This window comes from Bos javanicus, chromosome 15 (assembly GCF_032452875.1).
Source record: "Bos javanicus breed banteng chromosome 15, ARS-OSU_banteng_1.0, whole genome shotgun sequence".
NCBI lineage: Eukaryota > Metazoa > Chordata > Mammalia > Artiodactyla > Bovidae > Bos > Bos javanicus.
In genome coordinates this window covers 59,837,646-59,864,500 of record NC_083882.1, presented here as the reverse complement: position 1 = coordinate 59,864,500, position 26,855 = coordinate 59,837,646, and the positions used below count along the sequence as shown (strand labels likewise).

The 26,855-nt window shown below is 37.3% G+C and overlaps 1 long non-coding RNA gene across 3 annotated transcripts in view; it reads left to right on the top strand.

The window, feature by feature from the left end:
- LOC133261394 (uncharacterized) overlaps window positions 1–26,467 on the top strand; it is a 40,067-nt gene extending 13,600 nt beyond the window's left edge. Inside the window, exon 3 of one of the 3 annotated variants that reach the window (XR_009741048.1) lies at window positions 26,299–26,467. This is a non-coding gene — a long non-coding RNA (uncharacterized LOC133261394). Of the gene's footprint in view, window positions 1–2,599; window positions 3,165–23,935; window positions 24,066–26,298 lie in introns of those variants that run through there. The other 2 variants (XR_009741047.1, XR_009741046.1) reach the window with 2 other exon arrangements.
- The last annotated feature ends 388 nt before the right edge of the window (window positions 26,468–26,855 follow it).

Here is a 26,855-nt window from a genome sequence, read left to right as displayed (position 1 = left end):
TCTACAAGAACAGATGTGAGCTGAGGACCGCAGAAAACTTCCCCTCTAGGAGTAATGGCTTACTTTTTAAGTTTGGTTGTAGGTTATGATTATGTTTCAAGCTTTACCTCTATGCAACCTATGTGTGTGCTGTGCTAAATCACTTTAGCTGTGTCCAACACTTGCGACCCCATGGACTGTAGCCTGCCAGGCTCTTCTGTCGATAGGATTCTCTAGGCAAGAATACTGGAGTGGGTTGTTGTGCTCTGCTCCAGGGTGTCTTTCCCATCCAGGGATCAAACCTGCATCTCTAATGTCTCCAGCATTGACAGGAATGTTCTTTATCCCTAGCTCCACCTGGGAAGCCCATACCACCTATATATATATATATTTTTTAATCATGTCTTAATAATGTATTCTGCTACTTTCAGATGGACTGTCCTATAAATATCAATTAAGTTTATGTGGTCTAATATACCAGCTGATTAAAAAGAATAGAAAAAAAGAGAAAAATCTTAAGAACAGTGCTAAATGACATAAAATAAAGAAATGTGAAGAGACAAAATCAATAAAGGAAACCTAACATGCAATCGTAAAAGTATTTCACAAATAAAAGAGAAATGGGAAAGAGAAACTAATACCAAAAAAAAAATCTAAGAAAATTTCCACAGAAAAAAATGACAAATTCAAAGCACCAAAACATAGAAATTGTTGAGAGAGCCAATGTAAAACACTCTAACTCCATTATTGTGAAATTTTAGTATATCATAAATACAGGGAAGCTACTAAAGGTCTATCGCAGAAGAAGGAACAGGGGGAATAGGTGAAGATTACATGTAACCAAGACAGAATCAGATTAGCAATGAAATTCTCATTAGCAAAACAGAATTCAAATGTGATTAAACAGTTCTGAGAGAACAGCATTTTGATTTGGAAACTTCTATATAGTCTGACTTTCAGTCTAGTTGTGGGTAACATAAAATTATGTATCCACAATATAATATATTGAAGATGATCAAATCTACTTCTACAGTTCACTTCTCCCTGGAGTTACAGACATATTTTCATTGTTTGTTGTGCAGCCACACTTAGACATGCCCAAAGGCACCTTAAGACTCAGATGCCTGTAATTCTATTAATTATTATTTCCTTACCCCAAAGGCCTTTCTCTTTTCATATGTTTTTGAGTCAATGTCCTCCCATTGTCCACTTTCTTACCATTCTTGCATTTCTTATTCCTCATTTCCCATAAAAACCACCTCTATAAATTCCATTTGCTGCTGTGTATGTGTGTCTGGAACCTATCACATTCTTTTTAGGCATCCCTGGTGGCTCAGATGGTAAAGAATCTGCCTGCAATGTGAAAGATCTGGGTTCGATCCCTGGGTCGGGAAGATAATGCATAATGACATATATTCATCATTATTACATTCTTAAAAAAAAAATCTATGTTTTAGCTACACAAGGCATGCAGGACCTTAGTTTCCTGACTGTGGATTGAATCCATGCCCCCTGCAGGAAAAGCATGATGTTTTAACCTCTGGACCACCAGGGAAGTCACTCTATAACATTTACTGTCTCCTGGCTAATGCTTTCATCATCTCTTACCTGTACTATTCCCACAGCAACCCACAAGTCCTACCATTTAATGCATTCAACCCACTTTCATTAGAACTGCCTTTCTAAAACTAAAATACCATCATGAAAAATTTTTGTTTAAAATTATTGCATCATGCATGAGCATTCTTTCATGTATTAAACTAATTCCCTATCCAGGAATCAGAAATCTAGGAAAATAATGCAGATAGATGATATTTTATGACTTGTATAAATGAGGCTGTTTGAGGGATAAACTGTAATGCTTAAATGGTGATCTGAGGAAAGGAGCAGAAGCAGGCACCTAGAACATCAGGCAGAAAGAAGCTGATGCCTAAAGGCAAACTTATTCCCGAGTGAGCTATTTTTAACACAGCTGTCTTGAAGAAATAGGATCTGTAAAAGGTACCTAATACATTCTACATATTTTCAAAAATTAAAATTATACCAATATAGTTTCCACGTTCCTGGATGATTTAGCAAGTGATATTTGCAATCTACTCCTTGATACTGTAAAAGTTTTCAAGAGCAGATTATGCTACTGTATAATGAGAAGTCAGTAGAGTCAAGACTGTAGCTTTTCTTGCTTCCTTTGTACTATAAGCAGATTTGAATACTTTCAGTTCTTTTTTATGCAGCCCATTTCTGATCACTACTCAAGGAAGGTAGTTTAAATAGGTCATCGACTGAGTGATAATTCTTATTTTCACAACAGTGATCTTTGGTAGGTGATAAAATGCTACTTCCCTTGTAAAGGGAAAGAGCAGCTGCCTAGAAAACAACAGAGATCTCCTAAGGTGTGAGCAAAAGAAAATGTATTGTGCAGCAAATCTACGAAACAAGGAGTTATTTTAGGACTACTGGGTGATGTCAAATGTGGTCTTTTGAAGGTCAGCAATTTTGTGATCTGTGTTATTAAAAATTTCAAGGAGTACTGAAGTATCAGTCTAAAAAAATTATGTAAATTATTTTGTAGTTCTTTATAACTAAATTAAAACATATTTATTGTTCCTTGTTATTCCAGAATTGACAACAGGATACAACTGAAAGAATCTGAAGACAATGGCTATCATTATCTAAAACTCCCTGCTGACTATAGGATAAAATTCAGTTTTCTTATGATGGCAAGCAAAGATGTTCACAAACTGGCCGCTAACTACCTTTCCAAGTTCATATCCAGCCCTCTGAACACCCTACTAGGCACAGTATCCTGCCAACACACACCAGAAGTCCACCAAATCCAGAACATTATAAGGTTCCTTTGCATCAACGTGCTAATGGCACTGTTGTCTTATCACTACCCATTTTGCAATAGAAAACTTGTATGCATTCTTAAAAGTAGAAGAAACAGATAATTTCTTTTGCGAGCTCTTCTCAGTGACTTTCTAAGAAGCATGCAACCTGGTTATACATCTACCTTTAATACAGTCATTACCATACAATTCAGATATGATTATGTATTGAGACTTTCCATTTCTCTTCAGATTAGCTTCACAGTCCCAGTAAGGATTTTCAAGCCCCACCCCCCACCATCCGCCCAGCCTAAACCACCCTCATCCTAACCATCCACTGGAATTTCTTTCAGTTCTTTGAAGGTGCTATGCTAATTACCTTTCAAATTATTTACTTATTTATGACTCGCCATTGTGCTGAGTCTTTGTTGCTGCCCACTGGCTTTCTTTAGTTGCAGCTGGCGGGGGTTACTCTTTGTTGTGGTGCACGAGCTTCTCACTGTGGTGGCCTCTCTTGTTGAGCAACGAGGCTCTAGGTGTGCGGGCTTCAGTAGTTGCTGCATGTAGGCTCAGTAGTTGTGGTGCACAGGCTTAGTTGCTCTGTGGCCTGAGGAATCTTCCCCGACCAGGAATCGAACCACGTCCCTTGCATTGGCAGGTAGATTCTTAACCACTGGACCACTAGGCAAGTCCTGTGCTGATTCTTAAGGCTCTCTTACCTTAATTTATTCATCCCCACAGGGCTCAGATTAAAGATAAACGCAACAAGAACTTTCCCTTGATCTCTAAACTGCTGCTGCTGCTAAGTCGCTCCAGTCGTGTCTGACTAGGATAGGTCAATTTGTTCCCAAATTTCCAAAGCTCCTTTTAGTCTCTATCACAATATTATTCATTTATAATTGCATGTTGGCTTCCTCCAGTAGGCTGTAAACTCCATGAGAACAGAGATTATCTTTCTATTATCTCTCATTTGCCATAAACCTAATAGTTGGTATGCTGCCTGGCACATTAGAGGTGGTTTATGAGTATTACTTGAATAAACAGACAAATGAATACTAAATCCATTATTTCACTATACTAGAAGTATCTTTCAATCAGGCACTTGGCTTTCACAAGTCCATGAACCTACTCGTTTAACCCTCCTGAGTATTTCAGTTATGTAAGTCAAATTTCCTCTCATTTGAAGAGGGCATGGCAACCCACTCCAGTATGCTTGCCTGGAGAATCCCCATTAACAGAAGAGCCTGGAGGGCTACAGCCCATGCGGTCGCAAAGAGTCAGACACGACTGACTAAGCACAGCCCATGTAGTTTTTGTTTACTGGATTAAGTCAGTTTGAGTACAGCTTTGTGTAACATGCAATGGAATTTCTTTCCAGTACATGGGATCACAGAAAAGACAACATTTTAACTGACTCTTAAAATTTGAAGAGCAATTTGACAGAAGGAAAATAATGATACTAACAGTAATAATACTATATTACCTCTTACTTTGTCACAGCACTTAAACTGTTTTAAGTGATTTGCATATGTTGAGGAATAGTATGTGCAAAATCTCAGAGGTATAAAAGATAATGGTGCATTTGAGATAAATAGTAACCTGCACAGTGTCTTCAATAGTATATTTACTGGGGAAAAAAGGGGATGGGGAAAAAAATACAGAGACAAAAATGAAGTATATTGCATCAGTCAGATTGCAAATAATTCCATATGCCATACTACCAGCAATTCTGAGTCCCCATTTCCACTCAGTAAAAACAAACAAATATAGAACCATCAAAGCAATCAGAATTTCTCAAAAGTAGAGATCTTAAAAAATTAAATTGAAAAAAAAATCTGTAAGTGGTGTGTTATAGTAGGATTCCAGGGAGACTAAGTGACTTGTTCTAGAGAATATTAGGCTACAGGATTAACTATAATAAAATGGAATTCTCACTTGCAAATCTGGAATTCTTTCCACAATACCCCATGTATTAGTTTCCACAGACACAATAGCATAAGGTAACATATAGATGTATAGAATTCAGTGCTCAGCAAAAGTAGTTTTCTTCTCAATTCTATGATTTAATAACTGTGTGACCCCAAGCCAGTGACTTAACTTTACGAAGCCCTGTTTTCTCCTCTGCAATATGGGCACTGTATATCTCTTTTTGTCACAGGGTTATTCTGAAAATTAAATGAGAAAAATTTTGGCACAGTGCCAAAAAATGCACATTTTTTTGGCCCTTACCTAGTAAGAACATGTAAATGTTTTACAATATTTTTACAACATTTTACAGTATCTTTCCTTTTCCATTTACACAGAATAAATGAGGATATAATACCTTTTCAGCAATATCTGAGTATAAGTCCATTTTGCCCTAGAATGTGATCATGCTTTCCTTGTTAGAACCTATTTGAGCGCTGACATAAGAGGGCTCAGATAAGTACTAGGGACCTGAAAATACATTAGATAAATGTGGTTTTCCCTATGTAGAAAGAAATGCAAAGTTGTATCTCATTGTATTAAATTCACTTGAGAGCTAGAGAAATATGATCATGATAAAATATGAATTAATACTTGCTATATACAAGAAATCAGATACTAGTGTTATAAATAAAAGTAGGGTTGTCTACTGATTCTAACAAGATCAACTGTGCAGGATCTTTTGCTTCCCCCAGGTGAAGTGGCCACCTATGATGCTCAAGCCTCTGGATCAGGGGCTTGTTTGAAGTAACGAATCAGATATGCATGGATCAATTTCAAGAACCAATTGAGAGGAAATCAAATCAGTTAACACCACATTGGTGTGAGCCTGCCAAGTGGCAGACCAGCAGCTGGCCACATAGAACAAATAGAAAAGTTGCAGATTATAAAGTGCAGAGTAACAGCTGATGTACATTTATACAGTGGATTGTTTCCTGGGCCCAAGGCATACAGCTATTCACCAGATAGGCTATCTTTGGACTGTAAACTTTGGTCCAGTGAAATGATGGGCTATAAGGAACTTTCTCTTCTGGGATGCCATGAGCTTACTTCACTTCAACTCCAGTCCATTCATCTCATCTGGCTTGTGTTTTGGGACCTCATGGGAAAATAAAGGAATAGAACTATCTAAAGATCTGGAAGTGCTAGTTGGAGAAACAGAAAATGTAATAATAAAGCTGATGTGCAAAGATCTGAGCAAATAGTAATGAATCTGCAGGGAAGCTAGAAGACAGAGACATTGGGCTTCCTACATGAGAGCCAAAGATTAGGTCTTGGATACTCTAGAAGGTTGTTTTAAGCCCAGGTAGATTTAAAACATGAAGAGTGAGATAGGAAGAGAGAAAGAGGAAAAATTACAGGGAAATCTGAAGGGAAAGGATAAGTTAGACACATCATAAGTTGATGTATTTACTCAACAGATATTTTTGAAGACCCACTATATGTAAGTCTTTAAATTAGGCACTGGTGCAAGAAAGCCAATTAAAATCCCCACCTTTGAGAAATTCAAACTCTAGATAGCAAGAGACCTAGGGAAACTGATAAGTTCAATATAAAATGATATGAGATCCAGGTATATATAGCAAGGAACACCTTATTATTGGGAGTAATAGGACATAAAGCAAATAAAGAATAAAATTACCAGAAAATCTAAAGAAGTTCAAGAAAAATAAAATGTGATAACTTGAGAATGACAGTATGCAAGAACACGGCTATTCAACAGATATTGTAACAGGTTTTGTTTGTTTTTAGTGTTAATGTGAAAAGATGCACACTCAGGCAATAGATCAAAATCATAACCTCTTTTAACTACAGTTTAGTTTTAAATGTAAACCTAAGCTACATCCAAATATCAATTAACAGTGCCTTATCATGGCATTCCTGCTTACATTACATCAGGAAACATCTGTCACAAAGAAGAAACAGGAAGGATGCATTGTCTTAAAGGCTGCAATTTAGAGGAAAAGTAACTTTTGCTACTAGCACAAACCTGGCAGTAACTTATGAATCAAGAAGTGAGGTATAACCCAATATCTGCAAAACATGTAATCACCTACCTGAGCCATAAGAAAAAATCATTTCAAACTATTTAAACTTCTGAATTCCCATAGTAATTTTGTCCCTGGAGTGGCTTAGAGGGGGCAATAGTGAATAAAGAGAAAAAGGTAAAAAGAATGAGTCTATGGAGTTAATGATATTTTGTTATCTTCCAACCGTACATTAGGAGCTACATTGTCTTGGTTTGAAGTGAAATTAAGACTGAAAGCATTTATTTTGGAAAGGAAAAAAAATAACTATAAAAGTTTGGTTTTTAACACCAGCCCAGAGAAACTTTAGCCAAAACCATATTCATATTTTTTGAAGTGCTATCAAGTGAGTCAGCAGCACCTGCCTTAAAGCAAGGGTCAGGACAGAGGTTAGCTTGAAAGGAGAATTCTATGTAAAAAGAAAGGTAGTAAGCCTGATAAGAAGTATACATTTTTAAGGTTTAAATTTTAACACTGATGCAAACCACCTGACATAGATTGAAAAGATGGCTTAAAAGGATACGATAAATCTATGTAGGAAGAGATATATTTTCCAGAAATTTGTACTGGTTAATTGGAGGTAAGCTGGGAGTACTTTGATATCTCTCAGAGGTTCTAAGTAATGGACAATGGATAAAACATCCTGAAATGTCCCAGGCACATTCTGTAGGGAGATCTGGGAATATAGTTTCACTCTTAGAAAAGCTATAACTGAATAGAGTGTTGCTAGGTTGATGCCCCAAGTGATACGTGAATTTTACAAGGGTTTCCACAGTTTACTCTCTGAAATCTTGGACTCTCTTTCTAGAACACAACAATATAGTAGTTAAGAGCCCAGATACTGAATTCAGAAAAGCCTGATTTACAGGCTAAGTCCTGGTTGTTTCCTCACATAAAAAGGGGTAATGGGGTTGTTGTGAACTTTCCATGATGTAAAATGGACAAAACATAGCACAAATCCCTCAATATAATATGAGCTTTTACATTTATTCTTATCAGATCAGATCAGATCAGATTAGTCGTGCCCAACTCTTTGTGACCCCATGAATCGCAGCATGCCAGCCCTCCCTGTCCATCACCAACTCCCAGAGTTCACTCAGACTCATGCCCATCGAGTCAGTGATGCCATCCAGCCATCTCATCCTCTGTCGTCCCCTTCTCATCTTGCCCCCAATCCCTCCCAGCATCAGAGTCTTTTCCAATGAGTCAACTCTTCACATGAGGTGGCCAAAGTACTGGAGTTTCAGCTTTAGCATCATTCCTTCCAAAGAAATCCCAGGGCTGATCTCCTTCAGAATGGACTGGTTGGATCTCCTTGCAGTCCAAGGGACTCTCAAGAGTCTTCTCCAACACCACAGTTCAAAAGCGTCAATTCTTCGGTGCTCAGGCTTCTTCACAGTCCAACTCTCACATGCATACATGACTACAGGAAAAACCATAGCCTTGACTAGATGAACCTTTGTTGGCAAAGTAATGTCTCTGCTTTTGAATATGCTATCTAGGTTGGTCATAACCTTCCTTCCAGGGAGTAAGCGTCTTTTAATTTCATGGCTGCAGTCACCATCTGCAGTGATTTTGGAGCCCAGAAAAATAAAGTCTGACACTGTTTCCACTGTTTCCCCATCTATTTCCCATAAAGTGATGGAACCGGATGCCATGATCTTCGTTTTCTGAATGTTGAGCTATAAGCCAACTTTTTCACTCTCCACTTTCACCTTCATCAAGAGGCTTTTTATCAAAATAATAACTCAAGGAAATAGCAAAAGACAGGAAAGCCTGGCATGCTGCAGTTCATGAGGTCACAGAGAGTCGGACATGACTTGGCAACTAAACAACAACAGAAATAATTCCAGGTCATGTTTTGCTTTGGCAAATATGGATACTTTCATAATTTCTTAGTACAGTGTATTGGATACCTCAATAGTATAAACTGAATAAGAATTTTGTCATATTAAATTGATAGTTGCTTAGTAGGGAATTTGGTTTAGAGAAAAGAGATTCATAAGACAAAACATTAACAGATAATGTTTCAGAGCTTATTCAGTAATTTCATTTTCATTATTACCCTTAATCTGGAGAAATACTCTGAAATTACCCTAGTGGCTCATACGGTAAAGAATCTGCCTGTGATGCAGGAGACCCCAGATTCAATCCCTGGGTTGGGAAGATCTCCTGGAGAAGAGAATGGCTACCCACTCCAGTATTCTTGCCTGGAGAATTCCATGGACAGAGGAGCTTAGTGGACTACAGTCCATCTGGTCGCAAAGAGTTGGACACTCAGTGGAGCTAGAGAAATTCTCTACCAATAAAGAAATGGAAGTTCAAATAGGTGAAGTTAATTGAAGTGAAGGGAAGTCGCTCTGCATATAACTTAAATAAGCAGGGTGACATTATACAGCCTTGACGTACTCCTTTTCCTATTTGGAAACAGTCTGTGGTTCCATGTCCAGTTCTAACTGTTGCTTCCTGACCTGCATACAAACTTCTAAAGAGGCAGATCAGGTGGTCTGGTATTCCCATCTCTTTCAGAATTTTCCACAGTTTATTGTGATCCACAGAGTCAAAGGCTTGGCATAGTCAATAAAGCAGAAATAGATGTTTTTCTGGAACTCTCTTGCTTTTTCCATGATCCAGCAGATGTTGGCAATTTGATCTCTGGTTCCTCTGCCTTTTCTAAAACTAGCTTGAACATCGGGAAGTTCATGGTTCACATATTGCTGAAGTCTGGCTTGGAGAATTTTGAGCATTACTTTACTAGCGTGTGAGATGAGTGCAATTGTGCAGAGTACATCATGAGAAATGCTGGACTGGAAGAAGCACAAGCTGGAATCAAGATTGCCGGGAGAAATATCAATAATCTCAGATATGCAGATGACACCACCCTTATGGCAGAAAGTGAAGAGGAACTTAAAAGCCTCTTGATGAAAGTGAAAGTGGAGAGTGAAAAAGTTGGCTTAAAGCTCAATATTCAGAAAACGAAGATCATGGCATCCAGTCCCATCACTTCATGGGAAATACATGGGGAAACAGTGGAAACAGTGTCAGACTTTATTTTTCTGGGCTCCAAAATCACTGCAGATGGTGACTGCAGCCATGAAATTAAAAGACGTTTACTCCTTGGAAGGAAAGTTATGACCAACCTAGATAGCATATTCAAAAGCAGAGACATTACTTTGTCAACAAAGGTCCGTCTAGTCAAGGCTATGGTTTTTCCTGTGGTCATGTATGGATGTGAGAATTGGACTGTGAAGAAGGCTGAGTGCCGAAGAATTGATGCTTTTGAACTGTGGTGTTGGAGAAGACTCTTGAGAGTCCCTTGGACTGCAAGGAGATCCAACCAGTCCATTCTGAAGGAGATCAGCCCTAGGATTTCTTTGGAAGGAATGATGCTAAAGCTGAAACTCCAGTACTTTGGCCACCTCTTGCAAAGAATGACTCATTGGAAAAGACTCTGATGCTGAGGGGCTTTGGGGGCAAGAGGAGAAGGGGACGACAGAGGATCAGATGGGTGGATGGCATCACTGACTCGATGGGTGTGAGTCTGAGTGAACTCCGGGAGTTGGTGATGGACAGGGAGGGCTGGCATGCTGCGATTCATGGGGTCGCAAAGAGTCGGACACGACTGAGCGACGGAACTGAACTGAACTGAAGAATCTCAGTCGTGTCTGACTCTTTGCGACCCCATGGACTGTAGCCTACAAGACTCCTCTATCCATGGGATTTACTAGGCAAGAATACTGGAGTGGGCTGCCATTTTCTCCCCACGGTCATATAGTCAGGGCAGAGTAGAGTTGAGATCAAACCCAAGTTTTCTAAGTATGGGCAAAATATCTCTTATTTGCTAATTCATTTAACAGCTATCCTATCAGTTAACTTTTGTTTTATTAACAAATCACCTCAAAACTTAAGGTGTAAAGGAACAAACATTTATTTTTTCTCATGATAGTAAGCTGGCTTGATATTCCTATGGTCTGGGACATTTTGACTAGTGTTGGATGATTCTGGATGGCCTCACTCACAAGTTGGAAGTCTGGTAGGTGTAGGAGGTCTTAGCTGAGACAAGTCCTCTCTGCTCCATCACCCAGCAGGCTAGCTTGGGCTGCTCTTCCCCAGAGCTCTCTCATGGAGCTGGAGTGGGCAGATAGCAAGCCCCAAAGGCATGTTTCATCATTCTGTTTGCATCATATTTTTCATTGCCTAAAACTGGTCATATGGCAAGTCCCGAGTCCCTGGGTCCAGGGAAACATGAAGAAATTAAATTCCTGGTAGTAAACTTGACAAGATTTAATATCCCAGAACTCTGTATGGCCTAAATCTAGGTGATCCATGGCCTAAATCTAGGTGATTCACATTCAATTTTTTTTTCAATTTTCAGTATTTTCCAGATTTTTAAAAAATGATCATTTATTACTTTTATAATAACAAAATAGACATTTCTTAAATTATTTAGAGAATTGACCTATTTTCTAGAAAGCCACAAGTCCTGGTTTTGAGCTCATATCTTTTGAAATGGGAATTAGACTCCTATCTAACCCACAATAGGTTATGTTACTGTTAGTGCTCTGCCATTCTCATCTTACTGCTTATACACTCTTCTCATGTCCTTAGAAATGATAAGCTCCTATTCATCTTCCATTTTTCTGCTTAAATGACACTTCCTCTTGGAAGCATTCTTTCATTGTCTCACCATGGATCATATGCCCTTCTTAAGTGTTTTGAGAATACCTCAAATTTCCTCTATCATGCAATTTATATTTCTATATTCTTCAGTTAAGTTTATTGTATTTCCCCCATTACATTATGAAATCAGACTGAAATTAAGGGAGATACTGGTCTCATTCATCCTAGAATCCCCATTCCCTAGCTTAATGCTTGACACATGTATATGAGACATTTGGTAACTAATCCTTAATTTGCTCACTAAATATACTCTTATCAGCTAGTACAATGGAAAGGAAATGACAATAAACCATATAAAATATCTTGGTTCTAAATGCATTGTATACATTGGAGAACATTTTACTTCTTAGCCATGCTGATGTAGGCTACTGTTAAATTAGAATTCAACAAGTGATATTAGGAACATGTGAACATTCAGAGTGATCAAGACTAGAAATGAAGACTGTATGAAGACAGGTGGGTAACACAGTATCGATTTTAGAAGGCATGATTTCCCAGAGAACTCCAGAAAAAAAAAAAAAAAAAAAAAGCCTGACTTGTTGGGAAATTTTTTCTTCAGTTTTTAAAGAGCCAAATGCAAATAGCTCATAGGCATCTACCTTCTATTCACTTATATCAAGACAAGAGTAAAAATTTTCCTGATAGCTTAACCCAAGAGATAATTCCAAAATTAAATAAATAATTCTAAAACTCAGTTTGGGCAAACTCCGGGAGTTGGGGATAGACAGGGAAGCCTGGCATGCTGCAGTCCATGCGGTCGCAAAGAGTCAGACACAACTGAGCAATTGAACTGAACTGACTGATACAAACTTACTTATTAAATATATCTAGTTTATGAGTTCCATATATATACAACGAAAATAGCTTAAAGCAACATAAACATATTTTTAAATTACCCAGAAACCATTTATTAATAATCTGAAACTGTGTAAAGCATTGTAGACACTTTTACTTAAGGAAAAGTTTTTAGTAGGCTACTGTTTCATGAGACATAAAGAATTATGTGTTAGTAATAGAATTTTTTCCACAAAGGAATTAATCAATTAAATTGGAAATTCTGTCCAAAAATGTTTGCCTCTGGTGAATCTTCCTATCTAATTATAAAGTAATTAAACCCATGGGCTTTGGACTAAGAGTGAATTTGGAGTTCTCAGTCTCTCTCAGTCTCATTTTTTCATTTGCATAATACCTTAAAAATAAAGAATATCATTCCTTCACTCAGTTAATGTTTATTGAATATCCACTACTTAGTAAACATTATCTAGCAATAAGCAAGATACACACAGGCTACTATACTCAACTTACCACCGAATGGAAGAGATTTCATTAGTGAAAATGTGTGACAAAGCACTTAGCATAGTGCTGTGCACATAATAAACACTCCATAAATGTTAATCATTATTTGGGTTGTTATTCCTTCTCAAAGAATACTACATGCTATCATAGACTTACGGAAAATAGAGGTGGATGTCAATTCAGTTGCATACATATGTATACCCACACACATAGGCTTTCACACACACAAATATATACACAAGCAAGTCAAAGGTTCTGTAGTCTCCACTACAATTCTTCATTTTAAAGGTATAAAATCCAATACAGTTTTTTTTTTTTTTCTTAGTACAGAGGCTTAGGATTCAAAGTAATTTAGTGAAGACTTTAAATGAAGTTGGAATAGTGATTCATAGGTCAGAAGTGGGTGGCAGGTGACAGAGGGGGAAGGCCTCCAGCAGAAAAGAGACTTAGCACAGGTTTCCCATTCAGAATGCCATGAAGCATTACTTCTTTTGTATTTTAACCTATGGTGATGCATAAGTCACATTACTACACATCTCTATCTATGAAAGTACTTATGTTTAGAGAATTCCTTAAAAGAAAACTTGTCAAGCACCCCCAAAACCAATGAAACCAAAGGTTAAGTCAATTTTAAGAGTCTTTGTTTTTTTAAGCAGAGACATTACTTTGCCAACAAAGACCTGTCTAGTCAAGGCTATGGTTTTTCCAGTGGTCGTGTATGGATGTGAGAGTTGGACTGTGAAGACAGCTGAATGCTGAAGAATTGATGCTTTTGAACTGTGGTGTTGGAGAAGACTCTTGAGAATCCCTTGGACTGCAAGGAAATCCAACCAGTCCATTCTGAAGGAGATCAGCCCTGGGATTTCTTTGGAAGGAATGAGGCTGAAGTTGAAACTCCAGTACTTCGGCCACCTCATGCGAAGAGCTGACTCTTTGGAAAAGACTCTGATGCTGGGAGGGATTGGGGGCAGGAGGAGAAGGGGACGACAGAGGATGAGATGGATGGATGGCATCACTGACTCTATGGACATGAGTCTGAATGAACTCCGGGAGTTGGTGATGGACAGGGAGGCCTGGCGTGCTGCGATTCATGGGGTCACAAAGAGTCGGACACGACTGAGCAACTGAACTGAATTGAACTGAACTGAAGAGTCTTTAAGCACAATCTTTATGCTTAAAGATTCTTAAAGAATCTGTTGCCTCTTGCTTTATCAAGAACTATGTAACTTTTACAACATAGCTTAATGTTAGAGATTCTGTGCTATAAAGAATGTAGTCATTTGTCTAAAATGTGTGCTGAATGTCTTTAGTAATTTGCAATTATACAGAGCAAACCAAAAAATATATTTTAAAATCTGTACATTATTAAATCAAAGATACTCATAATTTTTCACTGCTTTTATCCTATTATGTTCATGAATTGTATGAATGTCTGAGCAAAAGTTCTCTGCACTATGATATCACTACAGAAGTGCTGGGTTGTCTTCCCATACTTAATTTAACTTCTGTAAATTGTATGAAATATATTTAAGGGATGTAAATTATTTCAGTTCAGTTCAGTCACTCAATCGTGTCTGACTCTTTGTGACCCCATGGACTTCAGCACACTAGGCTTCCCTATCCATCACCAACTCCTTGAGCTTGCTCAAACTCATGCCCATTGAGTCAGTGATGCCATCCAACCATCTCATCCTCTGTCATCCCTTTTCCTCCTGCCTTCAATATTTCCCAGCATCAGGGCCTTTTCCAATGAGTCAGTTCTTCACATCAGGTGGCCAAAGTACTGGAGCTTCAGCTTCAGTATCAGTCCTTACAATGGACTGATTTCCTTTAGGATTGACTGGTTTGAGCTCCTTGCAGTCCAAGGAACTCTCAAGAGTCTTCTCCGACACCACAGCAAAAGCATCAATACTTTGGCACTCAGCCTTCTTCACAATTTATTCACAAATTTATTCACAAATTATTTACCTCAATAATACAGTGAAGCCTAATAACTTACCTTGAGAATCTTCAGAGTCTGAATAATAATAATATTAACATTAATAAATACTAGAATAAACCTTGTTTAGTCTGAATATACTGAACAAAAGCCCCACTTGTTTCTAAGCAAATATCATACATTAACTACATAGGTACAGAACAGTGAGTTACATCAACCAGCATGAAATTATATATAATGTAGATGGGATAAATTGTGAAATTTCTTTGCCACTCACTTTTAATAAGGTCAAGGAAGGAGTATTAAGTGGGTAAGTAATGTTTTCCCTCTTATAGTCAGCATAATACATCTATTTCATATAAAATCATTGAAGGTAAATGCTTAATACATTAGGTATTACTGAAGTTATTTTTGGCAATTTAGCTATTTAGACATGATATTAAAGACATTTTGAAAAGAAGTAAAAACCAAATATAAATATGAGTGTGCTTAGTATAAATCTACCTAATGAAGTAGTACCAATAATAGATTTCATTCACTTATGACAAAGAAGAAAAGTCTGTACATTAATTAAACAGCCAAGATGAATGGTGGGCATAGTATGTGGCCCTCAGTTGACTAGATCCTGTAGATGATTCAGAGCTAGGATATTTATTTTTCAGTATACACCGAGCACTAGCTAAATGACAGACACAGTGCTAAGCACTGAGTATAAGCAGGAAACATAATAACAAAATCCTTATGCACTACAAGTCTGGTAAGACTGATGAGTAAACAGGAAATTGAAATTTAATGAGATATGTACTGGAGCACAGGAAATTCAGGATTACATTGGGGAAGATGAATAAGTAAAATCTAGAAATAAGGAAGAGCTTGGCATATGTTTGAAAAGTTCAGATAGAAAATGTGAGAACACAGATTTATCTGGGGCAGAGGTTAGAAGGTAGTGTTTAAAGAGAAAGTATTAGCAAGATAAAGTGAGGTAAGCTCATCAGAATACTAAACCCAACCCAGAAAATATGAACTCGATGTTGTAGGCAAGTCAAGTATGGAGTGACAGGTTTAAAGTTTCTCTTAATATCAGTGCCACAGTGATGGTCCCATGATAGAAAAACAATGGAAAAGACCAGAAAATCTTGCGATAGTGTCAAGGCTGGGGTGTTGAAAGCCTGGGCTTTTGTGAATAATGAGAGGGGAAATGAAGAAACCCAGAGATTTTTCAAAAGAAGAATCAAAAGGCAAAGTGACATACTGGATTCTGTGTATGACAAAGAGAGAAGAATGAAGGACAATGCTATGATTTAAGTTCAGGGACCTAGACATATGAGAGAGATACTGCATACAATTTTATCTAGAAAGTGAGAGCAGTTAGGGGAGCAAAATTCTGAATTCATTTAGTATGCAGTGAATTTACATGTTATCCACAGTTCAATCCAACCCATACTATTGCTAGCTGAGAATAAACTCAGGAAGAAGACACACAGGTAAGGCAGGCTAAAGATGGCATTTGGGAATTATCTACATAGTGATGAGAAATGAAACTGTGAATATCTGTAAGAACAGCAAAGGCTCAGGCAGAGGAAAGATTCAAGAAGAATATGTTCTCAAATATCAAACATTTAAGTGCATTGAAGGAACATAAGAGCAAAGGTACAGTTATTGGCTTTAGGGACATAAAGGTCACTTGTAATCTTTCGATAGTATTCTCAAGAGTTCATAGGGTTGGAAGAAAGCAGAATCCTACCTCTCATAGTTAAAATGAGTCAGATTGGAAGTGGAAGCAATGGAAAAAACTTAAGATTTCGATAACAAATGCAAAGATTAAAAAGTAGCTATAGTCACTCAGACAGTAAAGAATCTGCCTGCAATGCAGGGGACCCAGGTTCAATTCCTGGGACAGGAAGATCCCCTGGAGAAAGGATAGGCTATTCACTCCAGTGTTCTTGGGCTTCCTGGTGGGTGAGATGGTAAAGAATCTTGGCCTACAATGAGGGAGACCTGAGTTTGATCCCTGGGTTGGGAAGATCCCCTGGATGAGGACATGGCAACCCACTCCAGTATCCTTTCCTGGAGAATCCCATGGACAGAGGAACCTGGCAGGCTACAGTCCATGGGCTCACAAAGAGTCAGACACGGCTGAGCACTAACACCTTCAGAAGAAGTAATAACGTCAAGGGAGGTGTTTGTTGTTTTAATAGCAGATATTGTTGAGTGTGTTTGGAAGCCATCTTTATAATAAAGAAAATTAGTTGGGCATCAAAAATATAAGGGTGAATAAATCATGAGGGTTGCCCTCAAGGAATTAACAATCCAGTGGACTCTTCTCTGAAGACCCCATATGAATTCATGAGAAGATACTAAATTGATGATGAAGGAATATGACAAAGTTTGCAGGAATATTAAGTTTGAAACATAAGAAGCAATATTTTCACTACAAATGAGGAGGAGAAAATGGAATATGGGTGAATGTTTCCAGGAAAAAAGAATAATAAGTGAGAGAATAGTTTTGTGACATTTGATAGGTGAATAAAAGGTGTGATGTGATGACAGGCATGATCCTGATGAAACTCCATAGAATGAATCTATAATTGTCACACTCTTGTGCATTTTCTTTCATCAGTATTCTATTGCCTGACAGCCAAAACAGTGAGTAAGCAGAGGGGATAATAGATGTTTGGGGAATAAGAAGCATCTTTGAAGATTAAAAAGAGCATGCAGTGATCTAAAGCTGGATTACACACATAAATAAAGCAAAGTGTAGCAATTCTAGTATGGGAAATGATGTGCCTAAAAGACTAATAATATAGTAGGGTTAATATCATTGCTGCTAATTGGCATAAATAAAAAATATGAAATATGATTACGGTAGAAGTCTCAATGATTCAGATATGAATGTGGCATGTTATTTAGAACTTGAGAAGTAATAAGAATAGCTTTTCAGCTATGTTTAAGAGTTCATATCTATTTCTGTTAAGTGTGGTTCTCAGTTCTCACAAGGCAAATGACTCTGTGGTTGAAAAAAGACAAAAATGAATGACCCAGTATCAAACACCTAAGATGGGCCTCTGTACCATGACTTGGCTTTCCTTTTGGAGGAAGACCAGAGCCAGAATCCTCAATGACAAGATCAGGAGTAAGAAGAGCTCTCCTACTAACCAGGTCTCCTGATACTGAAGGACAGAATCACTGTATCAGCCTTGTTAAACTTCAGTCTCGAATTATACACAAAGCTGTACTCCATAAGAAGAAGAAATAAAGCATCTAGAGGGCAAAATGTAGAGTCCTGCTCTTGGTAGCTCTCTAAGTTAGATATGTTTGGTGGCAAAGAGAAAAAATCAAAAATAAAGTTAATAACAGATGTCCTTTAAAAACAGATGTAATCATGAAATACACATTCATTTATAACTGGAAAATGAAAAGAGTAGACATCAGAGAGGATGAGTGAGAGAGCTACAGATTCACTGGTGGAAATGTATTCCTTTCTCTTGCTCAGAATTGTCTTCTCTTTCTGTTTCTTGCTGCTGATTTTCTATTTTTCCTCTAGTCGATCTCTCTGAAAGTGGTTTTTTTCTGCATCTTTGAATATGGTCAATCATGAGTAGACCACCAGCTCGCCAGTTAACTAATTCACATTCTCTCTGTAACTAGAAGAGATAATCTAACTGGAATCTAGGGTTGTGGACAGGGAGTTTTCTCAAGAAGGGGTGTGGAGGAAGTGAACACTTAGTATCTCTAGTAGATTAGTCCAGAGCTGCATCAAGAATACAGAATCAAGACTATGTCTAAACAGAACAATTGACTTTAGCGTTTAAGTAAAATCATTCTGGAGCAGACAGTCCACAGAGCATTAACTAAAAGATTTTCATGAATATATACCTTATGGTTTGGGCTTTCCAGGTGGCTCAGTGGTAAAGAATCCACCTGCCTGTGCAGGACATGTGGGTTTGATCCCTGGGCCAGGAAGATTTCCTTGAGAAAGAAATGGCTAACCCTTTCCAGTGGTCTCCCCTGGGAAATCACATGGACAGAGGAGCCAGGTGCGCTACAGTCCATAGGGTTCAAAAGAGCCAGATACAACTCAGTGACTAAAACAACAACAACAATACCTTATGGTTTGGGTTGGGTTAGAGGAACCAACAGGATACTGTGGTAGGTTGTCCTGAGTTTTTCCTGAGTTATGATATAAAAATTATAAGAATAAACTGGAAATATATAAGCTCACAGACTGAGTATACATCTTTTCTTCAGATAGCTTTAAATAACCTACTTTTTTGAGGATTCTAAGTTTGTATTTTTCAATCAAGTATTATCACTACACAAATCCCTTTTGGCTTTCAAATGTGGCCAAGTGACATAGTGGAAAATATTGGTTACAGTTCTATAGAAGAAACCAACAGAGTACAGCCACATATATTCACATACTACAAGCTTCTTCCTATTCTGGGGCTTCATTACTTTATCAATTGACACCTGTGTTTTAAGCTTCAATCGAAATAAGACTTCCACTTAGCTATATTCAAAGAAGGTACAATTTGTTCCATAAAAGTAATTTATATTTAAGAAAGCTTAAACACGGCCACCACTTCCACCCCCTCTTCAATCTTGATCCAGGCAAGAGGCTGGTTTTAAATTGGATCCTCACACTTGAGTCAGATCTTTATAGGAACACAGCAAGACAGGAAACTTGTCCTGTGTGAATCATATCTTCTCCAATTGTGTTAACCTGTAAAGATGGCGAAAAATGACTGAGTGCCTCATACTGAAACTACTGGCCAAATTCCTCTCAGCTGATTTCAGAAAAATGTATATTATGGTCTTTAAAAATCCTTCCTTTGTAGAGTATTGCTCCAAGCAAGCAGCCCATTAACTATGGCAGGAAATCTTATCATGGGAACTTGGAAGTAATAGACTGGTTACAAGTTTACAGTTATATCCTATGGACTGAATTGTGTAACACTAGAATTCATATGTTGACACCTTAACATCCAACCTCATATTTGGAGATGTTGTTGTTCAGTTGCTCAGTCATGTCTGACTCTCTTTGCAACCCCATGGCCTGCAGCACCTAGACTTCTCTGTCCTTCACCATCTCCCGGAGCTTGTTCAAACTCATGTCCACTGAGTCGGTGATACCACTCAGCCATCTCATCCCCTGTGGTCCCTTTTCCCTCCTGCCTTCAATCTTTCCCAGCATCAGGGTCTTTTCCAGTGAGTCAATTCTTTGCATCAGTGGCCAAAGTATTGGAGCTTCAGCGTCAGCATCGGTCCTTCCAATGAATATTCAGGGTTGATTTCCGTTAGGATTGATTGATTTTATCTCCTTGCAGTCCAAGGAACACTCAACACCAATTCTCCAACACACTTACAAAGCCTCAATTCTTTGGCACTCAGCCTTCTTCATAGTCCAACGTTCACATTCATACATGACTACTGGAAAACCCATAGCTTTGACTACACAGACCTTTGTTGGCAAAGTACTGTCTCTGCTTTTGAATACGATGTTTAGGTTAACTTTTCTTCCAAGGGGCATCTTTTAATTTCATGGCTGCAGTCACCATCTGCAGTGATTTTGGAGCCCAAGAAAATAAAGTCTCTCACTGTTTCCATTATTTCCCCATCTGTTTGCCATGAAGTGATGGGACTGGATGCCATGATCTTAGTTTTCTGAATGTTGAGCTTTAAGCCAGCCTTTTCACTGTCCTCTTTCACATTCATCACGTGCCTTTTTACTTTCTGCCATAAGGGTGGTGTCATCTGCATATCTGAGGTTATTGATATTTCTCCCAGGAATCTTGATTCCAGCTTGTGCTTCATCAAGCCTGGCATTTCTCATGATGTACTCAGCATATAAGTTAAATAAGCAGGATGACAATATATAGTCCTGACATATTCCTTTCCCAGTTTTGAACCAGTCTGTTGTTCCATGTCTGGTTCTAACTGTTCCTTCTTGACTTGCCTACAGATTTCACAGGAAGCAGGTAAGATGGTTTAGTATTTCCATCCCTTTTAAGAATTTTCCATAGTTTTTTATGATATACACAGTCAAAGGCTTTAGCATAGTCAATGAAGCAGAGGTAGATGTTTTTCCGGAATTCTCTGGCTTTTTTTTAATGATCTAATAGATGCTGGTAATTTGATCTCTGGTTCCTCTGCCTTTTCAAGCTGTTTCTCCAGCTTGAACATCTGGGAGTTCTCACTTCATGTACTGTTGAAGCCTAGCTTGGAGAATTTTAGCATTACTTTGCTAGCATGTGAAGTGAATGCAACTGTGTAGTAGACGGAACATTCTTTGGTATTGCCCTTCTTTGGGAATGAGATGAATACTGACCTTTTCCAGTCCTGTGGCTACTGCTGAGTTTTCCAAATTTGCTGGCATATTGAATGCAGCACCTTAACAGCATCATTGTTTAGGATTTGAAATAGCTCAGCTAGAATTCCATCACCTCCACTAACTTTGTTCACAGTGATGCTTCCTAATGCCCACTTGACTTCCCATCCAGGGTGTCTAGTTCTAGGTGAGTGATCACACCACTGTGGTTATCTGCGTCATTAAGATTTTTTTTTTTTTTTTTGTATAGCTCTTCTGTGTATTCTTGCCACCTTTTAATATCTTCTGCTTCTGTTAGGTCCATACCGTTTCTGTCCTTTATTGTGCCCATCTTTGCATGAAATATTCTCTTGGTATCTCTCATTTTCTTGAAGAGATCTCTAGTCTTTCCCATTCTATTGTTTTCCTGTATTTCTTTGCATTGTTCACTTAGGAACACTTTCTTATCTCTCCTTGCTATTCTCTGGAACTCTGCATTCAGATGGGTATATCTTTCCTTTTCTCTTTTGCCTTTTGCTTCTCTTCTTTTCTTAACTATTTGTAAGCCCTCCTCAGATAACTATTTTGCCTTTTTGCATTTCTTTTTCAGGGGGATGGTCTTGATCGCCACCTCCTACACAATGTACAAATCTCCTTCCATAGTTCTTCAGGCACTCTGTCTATCAGATCTAATCCCCTGAATTTGTCACTTCTACTGTATAATTGAAGGGATTTGATTTGGGTCATTCCTGAATTGCCTAGTGGTTTTCCCTACTTTGTTCAATTTAAGTCTGAATTTGGCAATAAGGAGTTCATGATCTGAACCACAGTCAGCTCCCAGTCTTGTTTTTGCTGACTGTATAGAGCGTCTCCATCTTCGGCTGCAAAGAATGTAATCAATCTGATTTCAGTACTGACCATCTGGTGATGTCCATGTATGAGTTGTCTGTTATGTTGCTGGAACAGTTTGTTTCCTATGACCAGTGCATTCTCTTGGCAAAACTCTGTTAGCCTTTGCCCTGCTTCATTTTGTACTCCAAGGTCAAACTTTCCTGTTACTCCAGATATTTCTTAACTTGCTACTTTTGCATTCCAGTACCCTATGATGACAAGAACATCTTTTTTGGTGTTAGTTCTAGAAGGCCTTGTACGTCTTTATAAATCTTTTTATTTGGAGATAGAGTTTTTATTGAAGGTTAAATTAAGTCAAATGCGTGGATACTTAATTTGATAGGACTGGTGGTATGAGGAAGAGAAAGAGGAGAGATTACTCTCTCTCCATGTATTTGTATCAATGAAAAGCCACTTGAGCACACATTTAGCTAGAAGGCAGGCATCTTCAAGTCAAGAATTGTCCTCACAAAACCCAACCATACTGGCACCCTGATCTTGAACTCAGTTGCTCCCAAATCACAAAAATTGATACTAATCACCAAAAGAAAGAAGTTTAGCATAAAGAAAATTGTGAACTTGCAAATTCTATGGTGGCCTTTATTAGTTGTTAATTATAAACATGTGCTACAGTTGGCTACTTTGTGGATATATTTTCTTATAGTTGCAAAATACATAAAATATAGCTCCAAAGATAATTATACCTTGAACTGACACTTTATGGAAATAATTTTCATTTATGAGAATACCCAATAGCTCTAAATTTAAGATAACTGAATTAATCATAAAGTGATTTTTATTTTGGTAAGATTAAACATGAAGATGAAGTCATCATTATATTATTAATTTATATACTACAAAGATGCAATTAATGTTTGTGATTTTTTAATTTACAAGTTACAAATACCAGTAAAGCCTGCTGCTAATTTGGGCCTTTGGTTTAGCACTTTGGTTGCTTCTTTTTACATAATGCCACCTAACTTAATTCAGAGGAGAATTTCTAAATAGTAATAGAGAAGGTAATTTTAGAAATTTAATTAGTGATCCCTCCCACACCACTGATTAAGTTTGGGTTTGTATCATTGATTTTCCAAAAAAAAGAAATTATCTCTAAAAATTCCATGAGCTAAAATGAACAAATAAAATAAGTAAAATAATTTATCATTATAGCATCCGTTTATACTATACATCTTTCTTAAAATAGGTCAGGTTTATCTCTGCTATTTGTTAATAAAAATGGAGTTATGGAGCTTTTTTAAATGGAGTGTTTCTTTCCAAGGCTGCATAGTGTTTCATCAAGGTCTTATAATGCTACCTGTGTGATGTCAGATGAGGAGAAAACATGAAAATTTTTTTATATGCTTTGATCTCAAAAGAAGATATGTGTTTTCATACTTTCCTGAACTAGAAGTACTTTAGAAAGAGGGCAACTCTAACTATTTTTAATTATTTTGATTTAAAAGGAACACATTGACCTTGGAATATTGAAAAATAATTACTCCATGGATATGTTAGGATACTGATTATAGTGTCACCTCAGATCGCCTTTTAAAAGTTAAAAAAGAAAGAATTTACAATATTCCTCCTTTTATATATTCAAGAAAATATTTATTGAGTACCAACCAAGTGTTAGGCTATATGCTAGGAAAGGAAGAGTCAATAATGACTAAAAAAGACTTGATTTCTATGCCTATGGAACTAATGACTTACTGGGGAAGAATGGCACTAATTAAGTAATCATATAAATCAATTTAAAATTGCAGATATGGTAGATTTGCTGTGAAAGAAAGGTTATATGGTACTCTGAGAATATTTTGGGTTAAGAGAAAAACACTGAAGTATCTTGAAGTAGAAAATATCTGGGCAAGGAAGCTTCTCATTAAGGAAATGAGAAGGGGCCTTGATGAACTATGCCATTTATCTTTATCCTAAATTTATTTTAATCCTAAAAATAATGCAAAACATTTGAAGGATTTCAAGTAAGTGGAGATAAATGACTGATGTGTTTACATTTGCATTTTAGAAACACGTGTAGCCTGAAGAATAGATAAGAAGAAGAAAGTTTAGATATAGGCAAACCAGTCAAAAAGTTATTCTGGAAGTCCAAAGGAGAAATCTAATTATACAGTTCAAGGTATTCATAATAAAGGTGGGGGATGGGGGTGGGGAGGAGAAATGGAAAACGGACAAAATTTCATGGTGGATCGGATGTTTGAAAACTATAAAAGTAGATTTTGCTGTCATAAGAGATTATAAAGTCAATGTTAAAGTAGATAAAGTAGTAAAGAAAATCTACTCAGATTATGAAAACTTTCTCAGCTTTCATGTCAATGAGATAAGCATCCCATGGTGTGAATAAATGATTCTTCAGTATTAACATTTTCAAACCTATAAGGACTCCAAACAAACAGCACTATCCTTTTTCCTGGTTCATTAAAGCACTGCTTTCTTGGTCTACAGAAGTCTTTCCCAGTCTGTAGTCCCCATCTGTAATTTTTGTCTGAATTCGTTCTGTAGAACTTATTCCACTCCCTGAGTGAAAATTATCCCTAATTTGAAGGACTCACTTAGGACTTACTTTCACCAGGGGACTGACATTTCATAGGGGAAGTTAACCCTTGAATGCTGAAGATTTCAGTTTGGTAGGCAACCCAGCAAAGTAGCCCATAGACTTTTATAAAATAGATTGTGTGTACTACCCTCAAAAATGGTCACATATCTAAGCACAGCCTGAAAGTCTGATGTGTTTTCAAGAAAATTCTTCTTTGAATTAATTCAATATACCTTCTTAAGGGCTTCCCTGATAGCTCAGTTGGTAAAGAATCCACCTGCAATGCAGGAGACCCCAGTTTGATTTCCGTGTTGGGAAGATCCACAGGAGAAGGGATAGGCTACTCACCCCAGTATTCTTGGACTTCCCTTCTGGCTAAACTGGTAAAGAATTCACCTGCAATATGGGAGACCTGGCTTGGATCCCTAGGTTGGGAAGATTCCCTGGAGAAGGGAAAGGCTACCCACTCCAATATTCTGGACTAAAGAATTCCATGGACTATGGTCCTTGGAGTCACAAAGAGTTGAACAGGACTGAGTGACTTTCACTTTCATATATCTTCTTGGTCAATATTGGGAATTTTGATGTGAGTTTTGAATCCGTGGACAAAAACTAAGAAGGTAACATAATGAATTAAGTAAGTTTTATAATATTGGGTTCAACTTCAGTTTTTAATTGAGATTCTCTTTTCCTTTTAATAGAGTAATTGTTTCCAAAATAAATCAAGGCATGGTCTCAATTATTCACAGCACTTCAATAATCTGTTTATCCTAATGGTCAAAATTAGGCCCTTAACAATTTTTGTATGAATAGTCTGACTGCTGAAGACCTGTATATGAATTCACAAAGATAAATTCTCCCATTCATTTTTAAGTTTTTCAGTATGACTTTTCTCTCAAGACAAACCCTCTTATAAAATCAAAGGAAATAATAAAACTGTCAGATGTCACATTGGCTTTCTTGTCAACCCATTCTGCCCTGTCCTTTTTCCTGGGGTTTGATTTCTTCTAAAGAATAAATTTTGAAACTTGAATTCAAAACAGGAAAGCTAAATTCTTATTGCAAATTCTTAAGTATTTAAGAAGTATATAGATACGTGTGTAAAAATACAGATTATGTACTTTATGTACAAATATTTTCCATTCAGTCCTCTTACAAGAATAAAGTGTAAGCAATTTTCATTTATCCCAGTTTTCTTATATTTGTGTCTTCCTCTGAGAACACCCACCTTCTGACAGTGCTGCTGACATGTCACCCCCAATATGACAGTTTCATTATTTTATCCATTGGCTGAGGGTTGGACAAGTCCAATATATTCTAAGTTTAAATAAACTTCAGCTTAGAAAACTTAAGAGAAAAATACCATTTTATAGTAAAAGAATTCCAATCAAAGATCTTAGGGAAGATATAAATTAAAAGAAAAGCCACAAATATTGACATTGAAAACCTAATACCCCATCAACTTTTATGTAAACTGTTTCCCTATTTTAAATTTTATATGCACTTCTTTTGCTTCTCGTGGCCTCTTGAATTTTTCTAAGTTTTGTGAAGTTGTTTTTGTTTTGTTTTTTTGTGTGTGTTTGTTTTGTGTTTTCTGTTTGTGGTTTTTTTCCCCTTTAGTTCTTTACTATTAATAGCACTTCTTGGATTTCTTTTCCTGGTATTTAGTTTTTGCTTGCTAAACAAACCTAGAATGTATATTAATAGATCTCCATTATAAAGGTAATATAGACTCATTATATAGATGTGAAATATAGAGACAAGTAGTAGAAAGAAGTATCTATTGTTTTAGCACTAAAAGATAACCAACATTGATCCTTTTCTTATAATTTCAGAATCACTGGGCCCACGAGACACTTGAGAAATCATTTCAAATAAACTATACTATGTCCTCTATAAAGACCAAAGGTGGAAATTCTGCCACTACACTCACACATTTTTAAGGCCAAACAATAACCTTGAATAGGAAAAAATGAATTTTAGTAGTGACTGTTACTTATTTTGCCAATGAATAAAAAACTTCAGGATAACAAAGCAATTGACTAAGGAAAAACAGCTTGTACTGGCCTGAGAAATGAAAGATAGTTTGCCTGGACTTCCCCCCTGTCATTTTCCTATAATCACAAGGCATGGAGTGTTTTCTATAGCAAAAGTTAAACTTATCCGACCAAAAGTTAAATCATCTGAGCAAATTTTCTGTAATACAGATTTCCTGGGTCACATAATTATTCAATGAGTGAGAATATCTAGGGGACAAACACACAACTTTTTTTTCAAAGGTTACAAAACACTGCTGACAACCAGTAAGTTGTGCAAACCACTGGTGTCAACAACTCTGTCTTCTTTTAGAACTCTCATGTTACTCTTCGCCTCCTCCATTCTATCCACCACT